General features: G+C 40.6%; 1 long non-coding RNA gene across 1 annotated transcript in view; it reads left to right on the plus strand.

The window, feature by feature from the left end:
• Window positions 1-405: 405 nt before the first annotated feature.
• LOC140718746 (uncharacterized) overlaps window positions 406-24,306 on the plus strand; it is a 39,351-nt gene continuing 15,450 nt past the window's right edge. Inside the window, exons 1-3 of the long non-coding RNA XR_012096777.1 lie at window positions 406-552; window positions 10,697-10,760; window positions 23,855-23,934. This is a non-coding gene — a long non-coding RNA (uncharacterized lncRNA). The remainder of the gene's footprint in view (window positions 553-10,696; window positions 10,761-23,854; window positions 23,935-24,306) is intronic.

The following is a 24,306-nucleotide window of genomic DNA, read 5'->3' on the forward strand; positions in this document are numbered from 1 at the left end:
AATATTCCCCCAAACAGCTTGATCGCAGCCCAAGGGTTCTCGCCAGCATTTCAAAGATCTAACACAGAGACTCTTCTTTTGAAAATGAGATTTCCCTTCAGGATGACGCCATGAACTCCCGCATAATTGACAGGCCACCTGTGGGTTGACAGGGAGGAAGAGTGGTTTCAGCAGACAGCCCCTGGCCAAAGGTGAGGGATGGAAGAGGGGGCAGGAGAAGAAGAGAAAGAGCGAGAAAGGAGAGTGACAGAGAAGGCTGGTGGGGGGGGGGGGGGTAGATGCTGGGGGAGGGTGAGTGAGAGGGGAGGGGAGAAAGAAGGGAAAAAAAATGTCCTGCCTATTGTTCCAGCCTAACATATAAGAGAGGCTCTGGTCTCCCGCCCAGTACTCCTGGCTGATTGCTTCTGTCACTGCTAATAAAGACGAGCAGGGAACCAGGCTGGGCAGAAGCCAGCGCTCCTGTGATGCAGGGGCTCGATTCCAGTTTCCTGTCAACAACAGTGTCTCAGTCAGACTCACAAGCATGAACAGACCTGGCCCCGCGGCTGGAGGGTGAGTTGCAAAAAAAAAAAAATAGAATTAACCATTACTCCCAGCAAGGTAAGAAAGGGATGGATCTTGGGGAAGGCATGTTATTGGGGTAATATGGTACTAATTATATTAACTGTGTATTTATCAAATGCATTCATGGAGAATCTAAATGGATGAGATGTTCCGTCTTAAAATGTATCTCCTTTTATCTTTTAACTTATTTGAGCAATACATTTGTAGAGCGGATTTACAATTCAAACTTTCAGGCCAGCTAATTGTCTTCCAACAGTAAACTGGCTTTAGCAAATAATTATTTGACTCAATTTCCCATACAGGCTTTTCATTGTGTCCACCACTTCTATTGTCGAATTGATATTCTACATAGAAGGGTGGGGCACATGAAGTGTATTAAAATGAAGGATCGGTTGTTACTTAAAGAATAACATTTTAAGATTTTTGTTTTATCTTAAATGACCCGTTAAGTTGACGAATCGGCGCGCATTACTTTCGCCCAGTTGGTTCAGATTGTCCAGTGTCCCTGAAGCGGTCTCAGGCGCTCAACAGGTGTTCGGAACGCACTGAGCTGTTTAAACTTCATCCCAATTTCTGAGAAATATCATTAACATCGTAGACGTGAAGTCCCAAAGAAGTGTCGGTGAAAATGTTGTGAAGAGAGGTCAAGGAAGAAGAGGAAGGGTTGTGAATATTTTGATGCCGATGCATCACTGGCTTATCTCTTCGTTTTTTTTTTGTACTAACAATGCTGCGACATTTCAATCCTAAAATGGAGAGGCGCGGGGGAGTTGAGCGGACAACGTTAAAATATCCGGGGCTCACGAGTTAGGAGAGTGTATGAGGGGTGTGGTGGCAGGTGACGCGTAGGTACAGAACAACGTAAGCATTTCCGAGTTAAAGTTTCGGATCTGGCGGTGAAAGACTGGACGTGCGAGAAGCTGCAGTTGACCGCATCCCTACCAATTCCTCGCCTTCACATTCAGAACTTCTGGCTGATTTGGGAGAGACGGCTGTCTCAAATGCAAGTATTTCTGCCCTCTTTTAAATGAAAAACAAACCGCTCAATTAGTTTAATAAATGGTGCTCAGTGTCCAGTTTGAATTTGTCATCGTGCCTCCACTTTACGGACTACGGCGTCTCTCCGTCGTGCTTCTTGCTCCCGATGTCTAGTTCTGCGTGTTCCTCGCTGCTTTGAGCGTGACCTCGGTTTTCTTCCCCCCTTTCTGCATCGGTATCTATGAATCTCTGGATCTCGGTGTCCGCGTGTGTCTCACCTGATCTCTGTCTGCTCCTCTCCTGGGTGTTTTGTTTTGAATCCTTCCCTGAATATCTGCCATCGTGTCTGCCTGCCTCTCAGTCTGTCTGCCACTGTCGCGTCTTTGTGTGTACACGATCTACTACGCAGTTGTGTGTGTGTGTGTGTGGGGGGGGGGGGTATTTATTGCTTTTCCTTTAAACTTACAACTATGCTTTCTTTTTTGATGACATTATACTAATTTCATGGATAATCCAGGAACTGTATACATTGACCATCAGGTTAGTATTACTGGTAAATCCCACACATCTCTAACATTAATCTCGCTGCATATCGAAACTCCTGAGAGTGTATTGGATTAAAAAGTGTAATTTGCAAATTTCGTACATTAGCAGATCCAGGTCCATTCACTCGTCAGCTCAACCCCAAATTTAGAGTCTTGTAAAAGGTGAAAGTACCTAATGGATTTAACTGTAGATCTGTGTATTTCTCTAACATTTTCATATCTTCAGTGGTTTACTAGGAGAACCTGGATCTTCTCAGCGGGGTTCTATAACCCTTATCCTTTGGCCTCAATATGCACAAAATCAAACAGAGCGACTTAAGACAAAAACCAAGTAAAATCAAAAATGTGAGACGCCATTGACTGGACATCAAGGATTAGAATTTTTACACGAACATACGAATTGCTATGTTCTTCCTCTCGCTATGCTTAACAGCTCTCAATGGATCTGAGGCTCAGGGTATTTTGGGTTTTGACTGAGCACCTGTTTCATTCTCGCGTTGAGTACTGATTGAGAGGTGAAGATTGTCCTTCGTTTCAGCACTGAGAGAGGGACAGCGCCCCAGCTGTACACCCTGCCACGTGTTCAGTGCTACCTCTCAATTCTGTTTATTCTTCGGCCAATTCTGTAACCAACCGTGCAACCGTCAGGCACTTATTTATACAGCGGCCAGTGCAGCCCGTTCCTAGCAGTTCGCTATAGCCCAGAGCACGGAAATAAATAATTCCCAGATGAAAGGTCTCGGTCCGAAACGTCAACATATATTCCTTTGCATAGATGCTGCCTGACCTGAGTTCCTCCAGCATTTGTCTGTGTTACTCTCAATAATTTTCTTGTAGCTGATCACTAGTGTTATCCTGAATTTTATTGCCCTCACTCTTTAGTTCACAATAGTGGCTGCTCACCTGAAATTCCTGTTTGATTTCTAATGCAAGATTTATCATTCTACCTAGTAACAAGATAAAACCAAATTCTATTCCCCAGACACTTTTCCTCATTATCCAGATTTTTCAAACTACACATTTTCTAAACTTTTGATATTTTACAAAAATCACCGCTTCACAATTTGTCCTATCTTTTCCTCTCTTGAACATTACTGGTAATCCTTCATCTGGATTTCTACCCCAAAGTATAATTCCCATTTATCCAATTCTTTATTCCCAGTATCCAGCTGTTCGGCATCACCAGGATCAGAATTATCCTACTGATGACCTACTGGAGAAGCTACGGGTTACAGCAGAATCTGCCACGTTCTATCAGAAATAATTCCTACTGAAATCCAATTACATGCCCTTTACATGTGCAGTTTGAGGCATGTCAGTTCTGTAGTTGACAACAACGACAGCGAATCTATAACATTTCAAGAGTATAACCCTGGTAACCATATTTGTTCTTCTAAAGCACCCATCGTGTTAATGCCCCAGGCAGAACCTCAGAATAGAGCTGCTTCTAAATGAATTGGACTCCGTTTGTGCTTTGAAAACAGCCAGCATTTTGTTAACAATTAACTCTTTGAAGATTGCATTAGCATTTCTGCATTGTAATAAAAGTATCATGTGACTCAATTAAAACTGCATTTGCAGAATGTGATTAGGAAGAATAGATTACCTTAATCAGGATGTGATTATATTCCCACATACCAAGTGATTTATATATCAACTAGGTTAAAAATCAATAACAGTTGTCAGACAGTTTCACTAGCCTCTGAGTAGTGTTATACACCCAGTGGCCACTTTATTAGGTACCTCCTGTACCTAATAAAGTGGCTTCAGAGTTTATGTTTGTGCCTTTCTGCTACAGTACCGCATCCACTTCAATATTTGATGTATTGTGTGTTCAGAGATGCTTTTCCACACTATATTGTTGTAACATGTGGTTATTTGAGTTACTGTCACCTTCCTGTCAGCTTGAACCAATCTGAATATTTTCCTCTGACCTCTCTTATTAGCAAGGCATTTTGCCCACAGAACTGACTGCCACTCACTGGATTTTTTGTTCGTTTTTTTTTTTGCCATTCTCTGTAAATTCTGGAGACTGTTTTGTTAGAAAAAAAAGTAGATCAGCAGTTGTTGAGATACTCAAACTGCCCCATCAGGCACCAACAATCATTCCACAGTCAGAGTCCATTAGATCACATTTCTTCCCCATTCTGACGTTTGGTCTGAACAACAACTGAAGCTCTTGACCATGCTTGCATGCTTTTATGCATTGAGTTGCTGCCACATGAGTGGCTGAATAGATATTTGCAATAATGAGCAGGTGGACAGGTGTACCTAATAAAATGGCTGCTGAGTGTAGTTGTTACAAGAAAACTTATATTTATGCAGCTTTTTTCATGACTTTGAGACACTTTAATGTACTTGCAGCTGTTGTGGCAGTTTTGAAGTACAGTCATTGTATTGTATGTGATCTTGTAATTCAGGTAACCTTCTAAACGTGGCAGCCACTTTACATAGATTAAATTCCAAGTAGCAACATTGTGATTAGTTTTTTTTTACTTTGGGTAATGTTGTATGACATTGGCTTGTCAAATGGGAGAACTTCGACACAATGCCTCAAATTAAAGCCATTAGATCTTTTACACCAACCTCAGAGTTTAACATCACATGCAAAAGCAGCATCCTCAACAGCATTGTATTGACTTGGTACTACAATGGACTTCGGACCACTGGATTTACACCATCGGAGTCAGATATGGGAATATTACCCAAGTAACTATGGATGGCCTCAGTTTAACAATGAGCTGTGTCTGACCACATAATAAACATGGATAAAATTATACATTTTCTTTATAAGTGATAGGGTGTAAAATATAATTTGACATAGGACACCTGGTAGTACACTAATCTGAAAATTTTATTACACTATTGAAATGTAGATCATTTTTAGGCCGATGATTCAATGCATAGTATGAGGTTAATTGGAAATATTTGGAATATCATGGCAATTTATAAAATAACTCTCTAAGCCCCTAGAATAATAATCATGATGCTATCATGCTGTGATGACAATAAATGGAAAGCTTAAAGGCATAAGTATGTTCAATGAGTATAAAACATCAACTATTCCCCTATATAGATGCTGTCCAAAGCCAGCCTGTGGTGTACTGGCATACGCACTAGATTTGAAGCAAATGGTCCCAAGTTCAAATCTGGCCAGCCCTTTGCGTGCTTTCCATCCGTGCTTGGCTTAGCATAGAGTTAGCAACTCGGCCTCAGAAAACACAGTCAAATGCTAAGGAAGCAGTAAAAATGCCGCCTGATGCACCACAGGGCGTGAAAAGGAACAACAATAGGGTTTCGGCCCGAAACGTCATCACTACCTCCTCCTGTAGATGCTGTCTGGCCTGCTGAGTTCTGCCAGCATTTTGTGTTTTTAACAATAGATGTTGCCTGGTTGTTGAGTACCTTCTGCATTTTGTGGGTGTTGCTCTGGATTTCCAACATTTGCAGAATCTCTTGTATTTATGGGTATGTTTGGGTTGGAATAAAACAGAATGTTTATTCTTATCACAAATAATGAGACGTTCAGATGGCAGTTGTATGGATAAGTCATCAGCAAATAAAGAAAAAGAAAGTTACGACAGAAGTACAGTACATCAGAGATGAACAAGTATTGGGTAGTATCCCTGGTTTAAAAAGACTGTAAGAAGGATAGACTGAGAGAGCTAAATTGGTTGAAATAGAGGCACCTTTCAAAGGAGAGTAAAATCAGATGGGTAAATCAACAGCCAAGACAAGAGAGGAGATCAACGATACAAGAAAAAACTGGAATCAATCTACGTTTGTTTAAATTTCACTAGAAGTTTAATTTGTGATTAATGGGTTTAGTTACTTCTGTTGTGATCCACAAGATTCTTAAAGTTTACAGGATGGGAACCAAATACAGTAGTGGTTTAATGATTAATATGATACCTATGGCTCAATCAGGTTATATTGTTGATATTATTGGCATTGGAAGAGATAACCCTCCCATCTTTACTGGATCACTAATGCATTGATGTGGCTGGATCTGTAGGAACTTCTAAACACATGGGGAATAATTTCTGTTCCTCTTATTTTTTTGTCTGGTGCTTGCAACTCATGCTCTCTCTTCATCTTCAGTCTTGTGATACCTGGACCTCAAATGCATTTCCTCATTTTGTGCTTTCAGTCCATTCACCCTTACTGTTTTCAAGTTGTCTGCTGCAGCGGCTAATGATCATACCAGTTTTAGTTATGAACTTTATTCAAGCCTGGTATACTACAAAGAGGAAATTCAGCTTATGTTGCCAAAGACTGAAATTAGAGTTTGTCAGGATGATCACAAACAAAGAATTACTGGGCAGGAACTGTTGATATATACGCAAGGTAGCAAATAACTTGTCAGCTAAGTACCATAAACAGAAGCTATGAGTACAAACTAAGGTGTTAGTTATTCTTAATGAGAGAAGAATGTTCATTGAACCATGTTCTTTGTGCCTTAGAATCCTTGGAATCTACTTGAATTAAAATGATCAAAACCAAATCACTGGTAATGCATTACATCTCTGTCCTAAACTCAATGTTAATACGGATTGAGCATTCAAGTTACGGAGTTGGTCTTTAACTTAGAAACAGCTGACCACAATCTGCTACCATCTAATTTAGGCTGATCCTAAATTAATTGAATTTTACTTCTAACAACAACATCAGGTTCTATTTCAATGCAGGACCTCACTCAACAAGAGTCATTTATTTATTTATTGAGATACAGTGAGGAATAGGTCTTTCTGGCCCTTCAAGTTGTGCTGCCCGGCAATCTCCTGATTTAATCTGAGCCTAATTACTTGAAAATTTACAATGACCAATTAACCTACCAACTGGTATGTCTTGGGACTGTGGGAGGAAACTGGAACACCTGGAGGAAACCTGTGCAGTACAACGTGGGAGAACGTACAAGCTCCTTACAGGCAGCAGCGGGAACTGAACCCTATTTTTGTAAAACGTTGTGCTAACCACTATGCTACCGAGCTAACCACTATGCTACCATGCCACCCAACAGCAAACATCATGGCATCTGCCTTGTACTGTTAAAGGAAGTAGCTGTGACCAGCAATCCTGCTAAGTGAGGTTATTGGCTTGAATCCGTATCACTTTTTTTGTACTTAATGCTTCTGGGCTTTTAATTCAAAGATGCAGGTTAAAAATCACGGTACTGGCTTGGTACTTGCATTAATATTTGTAACCACCATACTAAAGTACAAAAAGAACAGCTGGAGTGAAGGCACCAAACTTTACTTTTCAACAGAGCGTGAATGTGCTTGGCCTAAGCAGTTTGAATCTTACGAGCACTCCGAGCTAATAACCTGTACCATGTGGCTGTTTAAACTCTGGCACCGGCAACCTGCATACAGATTTTCAATGTGAATCCCATTGTATAAAGAGTCAGTGCTTCATCTTGGAAATTTGCCCTTATGGATTCCTGAATCACTTCATTTGGAGACTACAGTAGGTTTTCTATTAAAAAGACACCCAGCCAACAAAGAAAGATTTTTCTCTATCACTTATTTCCTTCACAGTTGACTTTTAATTTTCATCCCAGCTGCAACTCTTTGCACCTTTCATTACGCTAAGCCATACCATTCAAAATGGACATTTTAGTGTTTCATTTCAGTTCCTATTGCTCTGTAGAGAAGGAATTACACAAGCAGAATCTTACATTAATTGTGTTACTGTGCATTTTTAAAATCAAGAGCAATATAAATTGCTCTCAGTTATACAATCATTATTGTATAAACCCTTGCTAGGTGGATATCGGGACATGTTTTAGTAAATTTACTCAGCCAGAAAATTACCTCGGTCCATTGCAATTTTGTTTTTAAACTGAAATCTGCAGCCATTAATGTTCTCTTGTCATTGTTAACAGGAATCTATTGTTTAATGAAATCTTTTTATTTGTGAGATTGTTGCTCATCAGGTACACACATATTTTGATATCATGTTGAGGTGTTTGATTAATACTCCTACAGGGTACAGTAACTCTGACTAGTTATTGGCCTCTCCCCAGAAACTTTGTTTTATTTAATTGTAGTTTCTACTTTCATTAATTTTTACCATTATAATGTTTTTATGACAGAATTAAAGTCATTGTGAATAGCAATCCTTAATGAGGAGGTAACTGATAAAAAACAGTCCCACTTATAAATGAAAAAGTGAAATTGCCCACAACACAGCAAAGAAAATCTGAGCTATTCATGTGAGCATCGACCACTCTGCTGACAGGATTTCACTTTTATAGCAGGTCCACTGTCTCCATGAGGCCTATGCCTAATTTTTGGATGCAATTCAGTGATTTTGGGAGAGAAGGAAATGAAAAGGGAGTGGGGTTGTACACACAAAAAGCCGGAAGAACTCAACAGATCAGGCAGCAATAGGGAGAAGAATAAACAGTTGACATTTCAAGCCGAGACCCCTCATCAAGACATAAAGTCAGGGACTATGTGTGTTTCTTTTGATCGGAACAAGAGTAAAAGGGGAGAGAGAGAAAGAGAGATTCCTGACTCCTACTTCTTGCATACGGAGAAAACTCCTGTGCAAAGGAAGAAATGTACCAAGAATACTGTTGTGAGAAAATAAATGAGTAGGTAGTTTGCTCTTAGAAAGGGGTAAGGTAACGAAGTGTGCAGAACTGTACTTTTCCGAGTATCTTTCAGATGATCAGCATTTCAAAACTCAAAGTTCAAGGTAAATTTATTATCAAAGTACATATAGGTCACCATATACAACTCTGAGATTCATTTTCTTGTGAGCTATCACAGTAATTACAAGAAACACAATAGAATCAATGCAAGATTGCTCCCAACAGGATGGACAACAATCAATGCGCAAAAAAACGATGAAAATACAAAAATAGCAATAAAAATGATAAATGAATAAGCAATAAATATCAAGAACAAGAGATGAAGAGTCCTTGAAAGTACGTCCATTTGGACAACATCAAATTTAAATCTTTTAAAGGTATTTCCATCAAGCTGGCTATCAAAGATGGCAGTTCTCCATATCCACTCTCCAGCTCTTCACTCTCCACTGTGTACACCTTTTCATTCAAACTACAGACTATTGGGTGAGTTTTATTGTCTCTGTCCTGTTACATCCTCATATCGATGGAAATCGTTTACAAATATAATGGGGGCAAATACCCTTTTTCTTCAGGGGTACTATCCCTGTGTCAGACCAACAGAGATTAAATGTATACATAAAAACATAGTGGGTTCTGTGCGGTCATTCAATATTGCCATAACTGGTTCTCAATATAACCATTTCACCATTCCTTTGATTCCTACTGTGCCAGAAGTAAGTCTCAAATACACTCTGTGGCCACTTTATTAGGTACACCAGCTCATATCATATGGCAGCAAATCAATGTATATGAGCATTCAGACATAGTCAAGAGGTTCATTTGTTGTTCAGCCAAACATCAGAATAGGGAAGAAAAGTGACCTAAATGACTTTGACCATGGAGTGATTGATGGTGCCAGTCAGGGTGGTTTGAGTATCTCAGAAACTGATGATCTTCTGGGATTTTCTCACACAGCAGATTCTAAAGTTTACAAAGAATGGTGCAAAAAAGAAACAAAAAAAATCCTGTGAGTGGCAGTCAGTCCCCGTTAATGAGAGAGTCAAAGGGGAGTGGCCAAACTGGTTCAAGCTGACAGGAAGGCGACAGTAACTCAAATAACCACACATTACAACAGTGGTGAGCAGAAGAGCATCTCTGAGCACACAGCACACCAACCTTTAAGTGGATGGGCTACAGCTGCAGAAGACCATGAACATGCACTCAGTGTCCACTTTATTAGGTAACAGGAGGTACTTAATAGAGTAGCCACTAAGTGTAGTTTTAGCAACTAAATGGAGCTAAGAACTCCAAAGAGGTCCAGTGAAAAAAAATGTCTTTGTAACTCAGCACTAAGGCATGTGAATACAAGGGTGGTTTAGGCATCAAGCATTAAAAGTAGAGTTTGGCTACACTTCAGAGCAGAGCAGGACAAAAAGGATGGCCTATGCATTCTGAAACAGAGGAAGAAATGGAATGACACAGTACTAATCAGCAGCTGAATTAATTTTGTTTAATAACAAAGTAAATTGTGCTATCCTGACCAAATGTACCGCAAATGTAAGAACCATTATTCTAGAAGCCTCGTAATCATCCTCTTCATAATCTGTCCTTTCTCCCTGCCCCACTATTCCTCACAGGCAGGGTTATTCCATTTGCTCTTAAAGAGTTAAAATTGCTGAAATCTGGTTAAACATTGCAGAATTGTGGTAATTGTTTTTTAATTAGTTTCCAGGGTAACCATATCAGTGTTTTTTTTAAATAACATCCCTGATCTTGTTTAGTTTTTGGTTCCTCTTTTATTCGGAGCCTTTGAACTGTCGTTGTTTCTTGTTTTTTCTTTGGATTGTGTGTATTTTCCTGTCTCTTTTTTAATCCTTCTATGTTTGTTTTTTTTTAATTCCCTTTTGTCTGTCTCTTTTTGCCTAAGTCTCTCTTCTTTTCTCTCTGAATGTTTTATTTGTCATGTTCCCTTCCAACCTTTGTTAATTCAGTCTGTTTGGTTCCACTATAACCAGATGTCTCTCCTCCAAAGCTCACAGGCTCGAAGAGCTGACTGCATGCAGCTAAGAGGAGGTCCCTAGATGCTCTCTGTAAAGGTTAGTCTGAATATATTTTGCCATTTTCTTCTCTTTGAGCTGTAATTATCATTGCTTGGTTTCTAGGTAACCTCAGTCACAGCTCTAATGCCTCTTGGCCTTCTTGTGTATGAGCGCATGTCATATTTCTAATTAAGGAAATATTTTCTGTCTGGGAAAGATTATATTGTTAACGGATTTGGCTGCAGCCTTGCCTATGATCTCCTACTTCTATTTGTTTTTTTAAACTCATGATCTATATATCTCCCCTATTGCAAATGAGGAGAATCAGTGAAAAGAGCTGAAGGTTAACTCAAACCAGGTTAACAAAGACGTGAATCAAATACAGTACTGTGCAAAAGTCTTAGGCACATACATATAGCTAGGGTGCCTATGAATTTTGCAGAGTACTCTAGTAGTTTTATGTATTGCATTGTATTACAGCCACAAAAAATGCAAATTTTATGGCATATGTGAATGATGATAAACGTGATTCTGATATGGGTCTCTATTGTGGACTGAGAGTGGGAAGGGGGCAAGGAGAGGGGAATCGTGGTTGGGAAAAAGGGAAGGGAGAGTGAAGGGGGCAGGAAGCACTAGAAAGACATTCTGGAATAATCAATAAACCAATTGTTAGGAATCAAGCGACCTTGCCTGGTGTCTCAGGGCAGGGTATGTCTGCACCTGCGCCATCACTCCTCCCATCCCTGGCATATCCTGCTCTGCCATCTGTCCCAAACCCCTCCCGTGGCACTCCACCCTCACCATTCCCGGCATTGTCTGCTCCCACCAGATTTACAAACTCACTCTGTACTTCACGCTGACAAGTACAGTACTGTGCAAAAGTCTTAGGCACCCTAGCTCTATATATATATATATATATGTATAGAGCCAAGGCTCAACAACTAAGCTGTGCTGAGTCTGAATTGATCTCAGGATCTCTGGTGTCATGAAGGGGAAAGTATACCACTGCTGTCTATAAGGAGTTTGTACATTCTCCCTATGACCACGTGGGTTTTCTTCAGGTGTTCCAGTTTCCTCCCACAGCCCAAGACAAACCGGTTGGTAGGTTAATTGGTCATTGTAAATTGTCCTGTGATTAGACTAGGGTTAAATCAGGGTTGCTGGACCGTGCAGCTTTATTTCAATAAATAAATAAATATACAGCCCACATACTTGTTCCTGTTTTCTTTCGATCAACATCAGTTTCAAAATGTATAGTGAAGTTGTACAGGTAATCGGGAAATTGTGGGAAAACATTTTACGCATTGTAACAAAGGAGGATCCAATTGTGACTTTTCTGAAGATGTTGGCTGTAGAGCTGAGCTTCGTTCTCTTCTACAATCTGTAAAGTGGTCTGCAAGGTAATAAAAGGTCTTTGAAAGAACTAAGTGCAGTGTAAGTCTACCTGTAACAGAAATTGTGAGAGGTAGTCCGCAAGTCAGGCAGTAATCAAGGAGAGAGAAATGTTTAACTGTTCAGTCCTTCAGTAGAACAGGAGTGTTTTTATGGAGCAGGATACTTATTATTCTGCTGACAGAAGAATGCATGGACAATCTCTGACTGAATCAATACCAAACCCCAAAGCATCCCTTTTCTGAAATTTCTAAATTTCTATGTTTTACTCCTGGGACAAGAAATTTGGTGGGGATGGGAAGGGAATAATGGAGATGGAGGCTGGATTTATTCTCCAAAATTTGGGCTGAATTCCTTTGGAAATCTGTGAGTGTTTTCCTTCTACATATTTCCTCAACCAACTAAATGGGCTAGACATAACTTATATCAAATAGATTATACCCTGGCATGAAAAGGAATAAGAGGGTGGTTTAGAATTGAGGCCGGCTAGATTTAGGAACTAAATAATTTGGATAGAATCTGATGTAGGTTAATTATATATAGGCTTAGGAAGTGGTTTAAGTGCTGGGAGAGAAATGATGTAGTAGGCTTATTGCTTTTTGCATCTTTTTTAAGAGATTCAGCACAGAACAGAAGACACCCAGCATCCCACCTATTTAACACCTCCCTATTCACAGGATAATTTACTGTGATCAATTAACCTACTAAATGGTACGACTTTGGACTGTGGGAGGAAACCAGAGCACCCAGAGGAAACTCACACGGTCATGGGGAGAACATGTAAACTCCTTAGAGATGGCGCTGGCATTGAACTCTGAATTCTGGATTCCCCCAAGCTGTAAAAGCATCTCGCTAACTGCTATACTACCGTGGTGCCCTACATCTTATCCCACCTTGAAACGGAATAAGAGGGTGGTTTAGAATTGAGGCTGGCTAGATTTAGGAGCTAAGTAGTTTGGATGGAATCAAATATAGATAGATTAAATATAGGCTTGGGAAGTGGTTTAAATGCTGGATGAGAAATAATGGTAGGAAATCTTACTGCATTTGGCATTTTGAGGAATAATCTCCAGGACAGAGTGAACTGTACATGGTGAATATAAGGTTTAAACTGGGGAGCTGGAATGTATCATCGGGTAGAATATAAATATGAAAACCCTCAATGAGACAGGAAGCATCAGTGGAGAGAGAAACAAAAGTTAACATATCAGGTCAATGACCTTTCTCCGATAAGTTACAGACTTCCAACAGTTGTTGGACTTTACTTTGGTTGATCATAAATGCTATGTCGGATGGCTGTTTCTCGCTCCATGCTTTATGACGATCAATCGAGGTATGAATGCCTACAAGTTTCTTTTATCTCCCTTTGTCTGCTTGAAGACATGAACTTGACAAAATACAGATTGACAGCTAGTAGTTGTCTTCAAGATCTGATTTATTTTGTATATTTGGATAGGTATTCAACCTTGACCGTCATCAAGGCTAATTCAGAAAATGCTTTCTTCCAATGACAATAACCCATCATTTCTTGCTCATTCTCAGATACAACATAGTGAGATTCTTTTGACTGAGCAAAATGTAAGTTCGGCTCTATTCAAGAGCATTCACAAGAGGGGACCTTGGACCATAGCTTCCCCAAATAACATTACTTCAATGTGTATAATATATATGTGTTTGTGTATAATATATGTGTGTTTAACATGCCTTCCAAACCTATGACATTTAAATTCTTACACATTACCATAATTGTATTGGTGTGGAACTGGGGTCACACCTAATCAGAACAAGGAAGGATGTTTGCATTACCTCTGTGTGTACACTGTGCACAAGTCTAAGGCTTTTGCACCCCATATAGCTGGGGTGCCTGTGACTTTTGCACAGTACTGTATTTGTCAATGTGGAGCAGAGAGCGAGTTTATAAACCTGGTATGATCAGAGGATGTTGGAAATGGTGAGGGTGGAGCGCTGCAGGAGCAGGGTAGGGCAGGTGGTAGAGAAGGAGTGCCAGGGGTGTGCGGAGGGTGGGGGGGGGGGGGTGGCGTAGGTGCAGACCTACCCAGCCCTGAGACAACAGGTCAGGTTATTTGATTTCATACAATTGGTTTATTGATCAATACAGAGTGTCTCTCTGGTGATTCCCACTCCATCCCCTTTTCCCAATCATTATTCCCTTCTTCTTAGAAGTGTGGTTTTCCGCGAACAATTCTGTAAACAAACACACAGACCTTGGTCTTATTTATGAGCCAATACAGGCAAAATTCCAGACCACAACACACGAAGTTCACTACACAGCCGATCAGTGATGAGATTTCATCCCCACATCACAATCGAGTTTCTGAAAAGACATCCAGTCAGCTATTTGAATAGTATATAAAGGCCAAGCATTCAGGGGAGACTCCACAATCAACAGCACGCTCACAATGTCTTCTTGCATGGTGATGAAAAGTTTGCAAGGAAATTGCCAAAAGATTGGAGAGCAACTCAACCCAACCATCCACCACTTGAAGTATACCTCTTTTAAGTTACTCATAGAGTCATACAGAATGGGAACACAGCATTCTAAGTCTACACCAAGCATCAAGCTTCCATTTACATTAACACAAGAGATTCCATCTACATTAATCCCATTTTTAAAAAAATTCTCTTGACATACAAGCTTCCAGTGGTAGAGACAGGTAAAACTACAATGTTTAAAAGACATTTAAGATAGAATAGGATTATAGGAATATGAGCTAAATGCAGGCCACTGGGAATAGCTCAAAAGGCATCTTGGTTAGTATGGGGAAGTTGGGCCAAAGGGCCTGTTTCCATTCTGTATAAGCTCCATCACTCTGTTCCTGCTAATTCCCCCCGGATCCAGTTTCTATCACTCACCTACAAAACAACCTGCCACTTCTTGCTAATTCTAGCATTTTGTTTTTAATATTACAGTACTTTCAAATAAACAAAATTCTAATTCCTGTAGTGTAGTGGTGGGGCTTGAACTGAATGCATCCCGTTTGCCCGTGACTGTGTCAGTGCTACCTCCAATAATAAGCCTGCACCCATCAATAAACCAGCCAGTTATCCTGGCTGCCCTGGTCTGGTGCGATTCTGTGAATACCAAGCAGTCCGTGATTAAGGAAAGATGCACCTCAGGGCTCAGATTTCTGGCTTCTCAGAGGAAGGAAAGTGATAAAAAAGGATGAAGCACTTCAACACCTGGCAACCAGAGAGGCAATATTCCTGCACCGATGACGCACTCACTTAACCATCCCCGTGCCAGGCCCCTCTGCTCTAATGTTGCTTTTTATTTGCTGGATGTCTGTACCGAATAAAAGGCAAACTCCTCACCTTTTGTGAGCTGAAACATTTGAGAAAATACCAAGGCACTTTTGTTTCAGGCCAGCTTGATGTGAATGGGTGCCTGGGAAGAATCCTACTAGTGAATAAAAATTAAAAGAGACAGATATTCACAGAGATAATGGTCATCTGCACTGAGAATGGATTGTGAGGTGACAGGGTAGTGTAGTGGTTAGTATAATACTTTACAGTACAGGAGATCAGGGTTCATTTCCCTCCACTGCCTGTAAGGAGTTTATACATTCTCCCCGTCAACACATGCGTTTCCTCCGGCTGCTCCAGTTCCTTCCTGCAGTCCAAAAACGTTACTGGTTAGTAGGTTAATTGGTCATTGTAAATTGTCCCGTGATAAGGCTAGGGTTAGCTCAGTAGGTTGCTGGGTGGAGTGACTTGAAAGGCCACTTCATGCTGTACTTCAATCAATCAATAAATACAAAACATTTTTTGGATATGATGGTGATGCTGTTTTATTTACTTTGTGACAAAAATCACTTATACTCTATATAGAGCAACACACACAGAATGCTGGGGGAGAGGAGTAAACACTCAATGTTCCCAGCTGAGACCCTTCATCAGGATCCTGATATATGTTGACTGTTTATTCCTCTTCATAGATGGTGCCTGACCTGCTGAGTTCCTCCAGTGTTTTGAATGCATTGCTCTGGATTTCCAGCATCTGCAGAATCTCTTGTGTTTATCACAAAGACATGCACACATGCATCTACAAAACAGCTTTAAACTGGAAATATATCCTCAGAGTTATTAGGTAAAAATTGAACATCGCTGTCATAAAAAGTGACTAATTCTTTCACCAGGCGGTTCCTGAGCTAATGGAGGAGAGAGGTGGAGGAGTTAAAGGATTTCAGGAGTTTATGAGCTCAGGCAGTCAAATGTCCAGTGACTGTTTTGAAACTAATGAAAATTTGGAATGTGCAAGGGGCCATTATTAAGGATAATAGAGATCACAGAAGGTTTTGAGGCTGGAGGGGTGATGGAGGTCTCTGAACCCTTGAAGGGATTCAGATTTGAGGCACTCTGCCTCACAATGCAGGACTGCAGTGAGGCTCAAATGATGGATGAGCCAAGTAGACACTGAAGTAGTGAATATCTAACTCCAAACAAAGATTTTAAACATCGATAGGTTATGGGAGAAAAGGGGAGAGAGGGACGTTTCAAAATCCTCATTATTGGTGTCCTGCTCAATTCTGCTAATTATTATTTATTATTAATTACTGTTTATTTGCATTTCCATACATTCCACTACTTTCACATAAAAATTGTGGAATATCAGAATGGGTGTTGGAGAAATGAGTTGAGTTAGCCGGAGAGTCTATGTTTCTTTCCTCTGCTCAGGGAGGCAATTTTTGTTTTACACACAAACCTCTGGCAAGGAGTTGGTCAAGTTTATATCAACAGTGCAATGCAGTTAGATTTATTAGAAAGCACAACAGATTTTGTCTAAAATTGTTTTAATGTGTAAACTCTTTCACTACCACCTTTTGGAAAGCACGTGTGTGTCTCTGCAATGTTCTGATTGACCCTGAGAATGTGTTTTTCTCTGTGGCTGTCTCCATTTCATTTGTGTTTCTTTCATTTTTATCATAATACTTATGCTTACTTCTCTGTGTTATTCACTCCCTCAAGATGTGAGCAGTTATGTTTCTTATGTGTGTGTATGTTTTATTGTACAGGTTAGTGTCTCTATGTGTATGCCTTACTGATATTGATGATTCTCGTCTGTGTCTGTCTCTGTGTGTGTATGTGCATGTCGATATTTTTTCTGTGTAGGTGTGTGATTTTTATGATCCTTGCTCTGTGGTGCATATCCGTGCATGTGTGTAAGATTGTGTAATTGTTTCCTATTTTTATTTATTTAGATAGAGTGTGGAATAGGCCCTTCCGGTCCTTCAAGCCATGCTGCCCAGCAACCCTAATATAATCCAAGACTAATCAAGGACAATATACAATAACCAATTAACCCACCAACCTGTACGTCTTTGGATTGTAGGAGCAAACCAGAGCACCCAGAAGAAATCCAAGTGGTCGCTGTGAGAATGTACAAACTCCTTACAGGCAGCAGTTGGAATTGAACCAGGATCACTGGTACTGTAAAGTGTTGTGCTAACCATTACACTACCGTACCAAATGTATGCTTGCCTGTCCTTCTCTTATTGACATGAATTTCACTGTGTGTGTGTGTGCGCCTGTCTGTGAGTGCACATTTTTCCACTCTTCTTCTCACCATGTATTTCTTTCTCTTTCTATGTCAATATGCTTCTTAATTCACTTCTGCGCCACCACTTTTCATACTATTTACACACAACTATCTGCAGAACGTTACAGCACAGAAATAAGCCTTTCAGCCCAACAAATCCACCCTGATGCTGCTCCACATGGGCATCCAGCTCACTTTATCTGTAATCCTATCAGCATATTCTTACATTCCCTTTTCCTTTTAAGTACCTTTCTAGATTACGCTAAAAGAATCTGATGGACTTAATTAGCCCTTCTAGTTTTCTGAGGCTTTATAAGACATTAGTCAGAGCACATTTGGAGCATGTGTGCGGTTTTGTGCCCCATCTCTAAGAAAGGATGTGCTGGTATTGGAAATGGCCCAGAGGAGGTTCACAAAAATGATTCTGGAAATTAAAGTGTTAACATATTTGGTGTGTTTGATGACTCTAGGCCCCTTCTCGCTCGAGTTTAGAAGAATAAGGGGGGGATCTTATTGAAGAATACTGCATATTGAAAGACCTAGAATCGAGTGGATGTAGAGAAAGTATTTCCAATAGTGAGAGAATCTAAGAACAGAGGGCACAGACTCAGAGTACAAAGACATCCCTTTAGAATAGAGATGATGAAGAACTTCTTAATCTAGAGAGTGATGAACCTATCAAATTCATTATCACAGACAGTTGTGGAGGCCATGTTTTTGGGTATATTTAAAGCAGAGCTTGATATGTCCTTGATTAATAAAGATGTTAAGTGCTACAGGGAGAAGGCAGAAGAATGGTGTTGAGAGGGATAATTATTCAGCCGTAATGGAATGGTGGAGCAGGCTCCATGGGCTAAGAAGCCTAATTCTGCTCCTATGCCATATGGTCTTGTTCACTCTGTCGCTGATGATGAGAAAAACCAGCAAGGTTGTACATGCACTGGAACTCTTCTGATTCTGCCAGACCGTGGCTATCGATATGGCTATATTTCAAACAGAATTCAAACCCTAGGCTGGATTCACTTTCAATGCCAATAGAATTTCACTAATTGGAGCTTTACACCAACACAGGTAGAAGCAAGTGAGAAAGGAGCCATTTTGGTCTGAATTCTACACACTAAACACGCACACTGTTGCCGCGCAATAAAATGGACGCCAGAAGGAGTGGGCCATATGTCACTCTCTGCTCATTACACCTACAGAGGCTGGTGTCTGCTCTGAACGGGCTCAAATTTTTCCTCTCTGCAGTATCCTAAGCCCTGGCTTTACTTTAGGATTTTTTTATGATTATTTTATCTTTGGAGGATAATTTTAGGTGGGGAGCGGAGTGTATATAAAAACTGGGAATTCAGCTTCAGTTAGAAATAACTCCAAACAATTCTTCAGTTGAAAACTTTTTAGCAAAATAAAGCTCTGAGCATGGGTTAGCACCTCCTGGATGAATAGTCATAATTAACAAGGGCTAACGTTTAACGTTCATTTTTGGCATAAATATAATTCTTTTCTTTTAGTCACGCAAACTGAGATCAGGTCTACTGCCTCCAATTGTGATATGTTGAATTTAAAAATTAATTATTCATGATCATGTGAAGATAGGCCTGTGCAGCTTTCAGAGGCACTTTCAAAGGTACAAAGGTGTGTTGCCTGGCAAAACATTTGTTGCCTTGGTTACCAACTCACCAATCTCTGTGGGTTTAATGAGCAGCTGTAAATTCACAGGACACAGCAAGTGACACACGGCCCACTCTCTCCAGTTTCCATCTCGTTGCAAGGCGACTGGGCGAGACATTAACTCTCTACTAGTGATCACGGAGCTGTCACTTGGCAACCATCTTGTGATAGTGTTTTTCATTTTGACTGCTACTTTGGGTGTTATCCATGTACAAATGAAGCAAAATCCTGAAGCTATACACCATGCCGTTGACAAATTTTTTTCTTCCAGAAGGCTTTCAGAGAAGAAGTAAGAGAGCATCCATAAGATGAAAGTGTTCTGGAGAAGACACCATTTATTTGACTTGTTCAATCTTTTCCAGTGACTGCATGCAAAGCGTTGGTGATAGGAGTCCTGTCTCCGATCATTCCACAAACAGCACCAGATAAGGAAAGCTTGCTGCTTCCCTGTCTGACAGCGTATTATAGTAAGCAAGGTATTTTGGATGCAGTAGCAAACAATCTGCTGGAAGAACTGAGAAGGTTGGGAAGCATCTTTGAGAGCAAAGGAATTGTCAACATTTCAGTCAAACCGATGCATAGGTTTTCAACACAAAACTTCATTAGTTCCTTTCCTCTCAAAGATGATGGCTAGCTGGTGATGCAGTGGCAACAGGAACCGGACTTCAAGGGGAATGGTCCTGGGTTCAAATCCTTGCATGCTTTCCATCTGTGCTGAGCATCAAGCTAGCAACTTGGCCTCGTAAAAAACAGACAAAATGTTAAAGAATCGGCAAGCTTGCCACTTGCCACCCAAGGTGTGAAGTGGTATAAACAAAAGATGATGCTTGACCTGCTAAGTTCTTCCGGAAGATTGTTTGTTTCTGCAGATTTCAGTTTCTTGTGTCTACTTCAGATATTCCCTCTTTACTTTCTACTTCCCCCACCCCCCTATTTTCCATTGGCTTTGTTTGAAGCCATAATGATGGTTTCTCCAGCAATTGGCCATTACTCATGCTGGTGCCAAACATGAGAAGGAGCTTCAGGACCAACCAATCTGAGCATGAACTTAAGGAGACACAATCTCTCTGCTGGTGTCGATGGATGCTGAGCAGTAGTCTGAGCTTTTACTGAATCTTTTCCCCTCTTCTTCCCAAGATGGAGTGCAGTTGTGGTGGTCTTCTGGTTTAGCACAGGCCAGCCAGGAGTACATGGGCTATCTCAATGGGTTTGATCCCTTGAAGCTGCTCAGCTATTTAAAATGGATGATTACCTACTTCTCTACATTTCTATCGATGTAATAAACCACGTGCCTTATAGGTTGTTGAGCTGAGTGACTTATTTATATTTTTTAATTTAGAGATGCGGCATGAAGTAGACCTTTCTGGTCATTCAAGCAACCCCTGATATACCCCTGATTAAACCCTACCCTAGTCACAGGACAATTTACAATGACCAATTAACCTACCAACCAGTATGTCTTTGGACTGTGTGAGGAAACTGGACGGACCCAGAGAAAATCCATGCTTTGCATGGAGAGAACATAGAAACTCCTTAAAGATGACATTGTAATTGAACTATAATAGTGTCACGTAACTGCTACGCTACCATGGTGTCCTGTTTTCTCATTATTCCTTGTGAGCCAATAGTGGTAGTAAATGTACTGGAGCTGGTGTATGTTCATCACAAATTAATTATTTGATAGGCAGGTTTTATTTTAGTTACAAGGAAATGTCATTTTCTTTTCAATGGGCTTTATTTCTCAGCGACAATTTCAAATAATGCAGTAAAGTTCCTTACAAAGGCTCTTTTCATCTGATGCGTTGGTAACTCAAAGAAGGCTGGGTGTTGCAGCCTAGGTCCTTACAAAGGATTCACTCTAAATTTGACTCATCCATTGTAGCCCTTTCAGGAGACGCTTGACAAGGAACAGTCTCGTGCTTAGTCGCCTGAGTTGCAGGTAGATTGGTGTCTCAGATGCAGATTCACATTCCTTTATTTATCACATGTTAATCAAAACAGACAGTGAAATGCATTGTTTGCATTAACAGCCAACTCTACCTAATGATGTACTGGGGACAGCTCGCAAGTGTCTCAATGTATTCTGCGCCAGCATAGCATGACCACTATGTCTTTGGTGTGGATTGGTCCCATAGACGGAGATACTGCCTCACGACTCAGCACGGATTCAAGGTGCAGTGTATGGTGTTCAGAAGAGAGGCTCATCTCACGCAACAAGGACATTGTTTTAAAAATAGAGGAAAAATAGCAGTATCTGTAGATTCTGACCATTGCATGCATCACCTTCAGAAAAACAAATACAGGATCATTAATTCCATTATTAGCAAAGTTCCTTCTAAATTTTTTTTAACAGCTGCACGGACTAACCATTGCTCTGAGCAGGAAATTTTTACGTGGCCTGAAAACTGCGTGGCACTTTAATAAAACATAATATGAAAGAAAATTCCAGCAGTGTGGTAACAAAGGCTATGTGTGTGGGAGCATTTCAGTAACTGCGTGGCCATGCAGCAGAACAGCTTAGGGAAAACAGTGGTTATGAATACAGAGTATTGAGAATGGGGAAAAAATTATCACCAGCAAGAAACAATCTGCTGGAAGAACTCAGAAGATCGAGCAGCATCTGAGAAAGGAAAGGAAATGTCAACATTTCAGGTTGAAACCCTGTATCAAAACCATGCACCCCTGCGTCCTTATGCGGGGTTTCAACCTGAAACGTCAACAGTTGCTTTTTTCCATAGATGTTGCTCAACCTGTTGAGTTACTCCAGCAGATTGTTACTCCAGATTCCAATGCTTGCTGTCTTTTTTTCTAACTCCTATAGAAATGAATACGCACCCAAAATGTCACCTGGGCTGGAACACTTCATTTACAATGAGACTGGATAGGCTGGATTCAGTCTCTTTGGAGAATAGGAGCTGAGGGGAGTCTTGATGGAGGCATAGATAAGATGGGCACTCAGAAACTTTTCTCCATAGCAGAGGTTTCGTGGACCTGAGGACATAGGTTTAACATTAGAATAAGAGTTTTAGAAGGACTGTGAATAAGAATTAGTTTCACAGAGAGAGAGGGAGAACAGTGCTTATGAGTACAGAGTATTGAGAATGGAAAAAAAATCTCCAGCAAGTGGAAGCAAGTTACAGTCTCTACATTTAATAAACATCTGAGTGAGCACTTATTAGCCAAGGTATACTAGGCTATGAACCAAGCGTTGGTTAATGGGGATTAGTTTAACTAGATGCTGTTTTAAATGGTCGGTAAGGACAAGGTGGACTAAAGGCCCTCCAGTACATCTGAACCTGCCCCTGATCTGGGCTTTTGTGGCAAAGCTTAATTATTAGGTCAAGAAGAGGGCAAGAGAAGCTCTGTGGCAATGCCACAGGATCAGAAAAAGCTGCAGAGGGTTGTAAACGCACTTTGCTCCATCATGGGCATTAGCTTCCCCAACATCATGGACATCTTCAAAAAATGATGCCTCAAAATGGGGGCATCCATAATTAAGGAATGTCATTGCCCAGGATATGTCCTTTTCTCATTGCTACCATTAAGGAGGTTGTACAGGAGCCTGAAGGCATGTTTTAGGAACAGTTCAATGTTTTAGAAATAGCTTCTTCTCCTCTTCATTTCTGAATGGTCAATGAACCCATGAACACTACCCCACCGTTTTTGCTCTCTTTTTCCACTACTTATATAAATTTGTGGTTTTGTGGAAACAGTACAGTGCAATGCATAAAATGTTCCATAAATTATATGTTTTATGTATTGCACTGCACTGATGCCACAAAACAACAAATTTCACACAATACAGTATGTCAGTGATAATAAACCAGTTTCTGATTCAAATTGTAATGTAGTGTGTTGGTATGGAGTGCAGTTCCTGCACAAGTGTGCACACCTTTGGGAGTTGTGTCCAGGTACACATGGTGCAGGAATCAGGGGGTGGCCTTGGTCCCTTCCGACTGTACACCCAAGGATTATTTGTTTTCCTCACGAGCCTCAGTCAGTAGCTCTGCACTGAAGGAGCAGTGAGTTAACGAGGAAGAACCAAAGAGCTGAGGAGCAATTCACACCATCAGTGGTGACTCGATTCTGGTGAGAGGACATTGCACTTTATTCAACAAGGATTTCCAAGGTAACAGGCCCTTCCAGCCCAATGAACCCACGCTACCCAATTAATCCACTAACCTGTACATCTTTGTGGGAGGAAACCAGAGCATGTGGAGGAAACCCACAACATCACGGGGAGAACTTAGAAACTGCTTGCAGACAACAGTGGAATTGAATATGTAATTCTGGCACTGTAATAGTGTTAGGCTAATTGCTACCATTCCTTCAATCAGTAATTTATTCATCTTTGGTTCTGAATGTTAATTCCATAATCTTTTATTCTATTGTTATTTACTTTTACACAATACATTTCTCATTGTCTTTCCCTGACAGAAGAGAAAACTTTCACACAATGTAAAACATATGTAGGGTGTAATCCATGATACTGAAGCCACCCTTTCTCTCTCTCTCCCTCTGTTCCCTGTAGAAGGCATGATTGACAGGAAGCAGGATGAAGGTGAAGAGGAGGAGTCCTGCAGCAGCAAGCTGACGGCAGGCCTATGAGTGGTAAGTTTTGTGGAACGGTAATATTGGCTCAGTGGAAAAGATAGGTATCAAATCCTGGGGGATCTACAGCCAAGCACTCGGAGGAGTATTCAGGAAATGAGTTAAGCCTGTGCTCTGTCAAATAACCTGAGTAGTCTCAAAGCAGTCTTGTGATGGGAATGATCTAATGGTCTCTCATTTCCCCTATTCTTTACCAGTAGGTTTAATACTCTTTATTTACTCTCTATTTAGAGCTTAACTACACTTTAATACTTATCTGGCATGAGGGGGAACTGAAAAGTTCATCAGTGAGACTGGCATCAGTAGGGACATTACCAGTATTATTGGGCCGTGGTCAAGTGGTCAGTGGCATAGTGGTTAGCGTTATGCTTT

The sequence above is a fragment of the Hemitrygon akajei genome, chromosome 30 (assembly GCF_048418815.1).
Source record: "Hemitrygon akajei chromosome 30, sHemAka1.3, whole genome shotgun sequence".
Lineage (NCBI taxonomy): Eukaryota > Metazoa > Chordata > Chondrichthyes > Myliobatiformes > Dasyatidae > Hemitrygon > Hemitrygon akajei.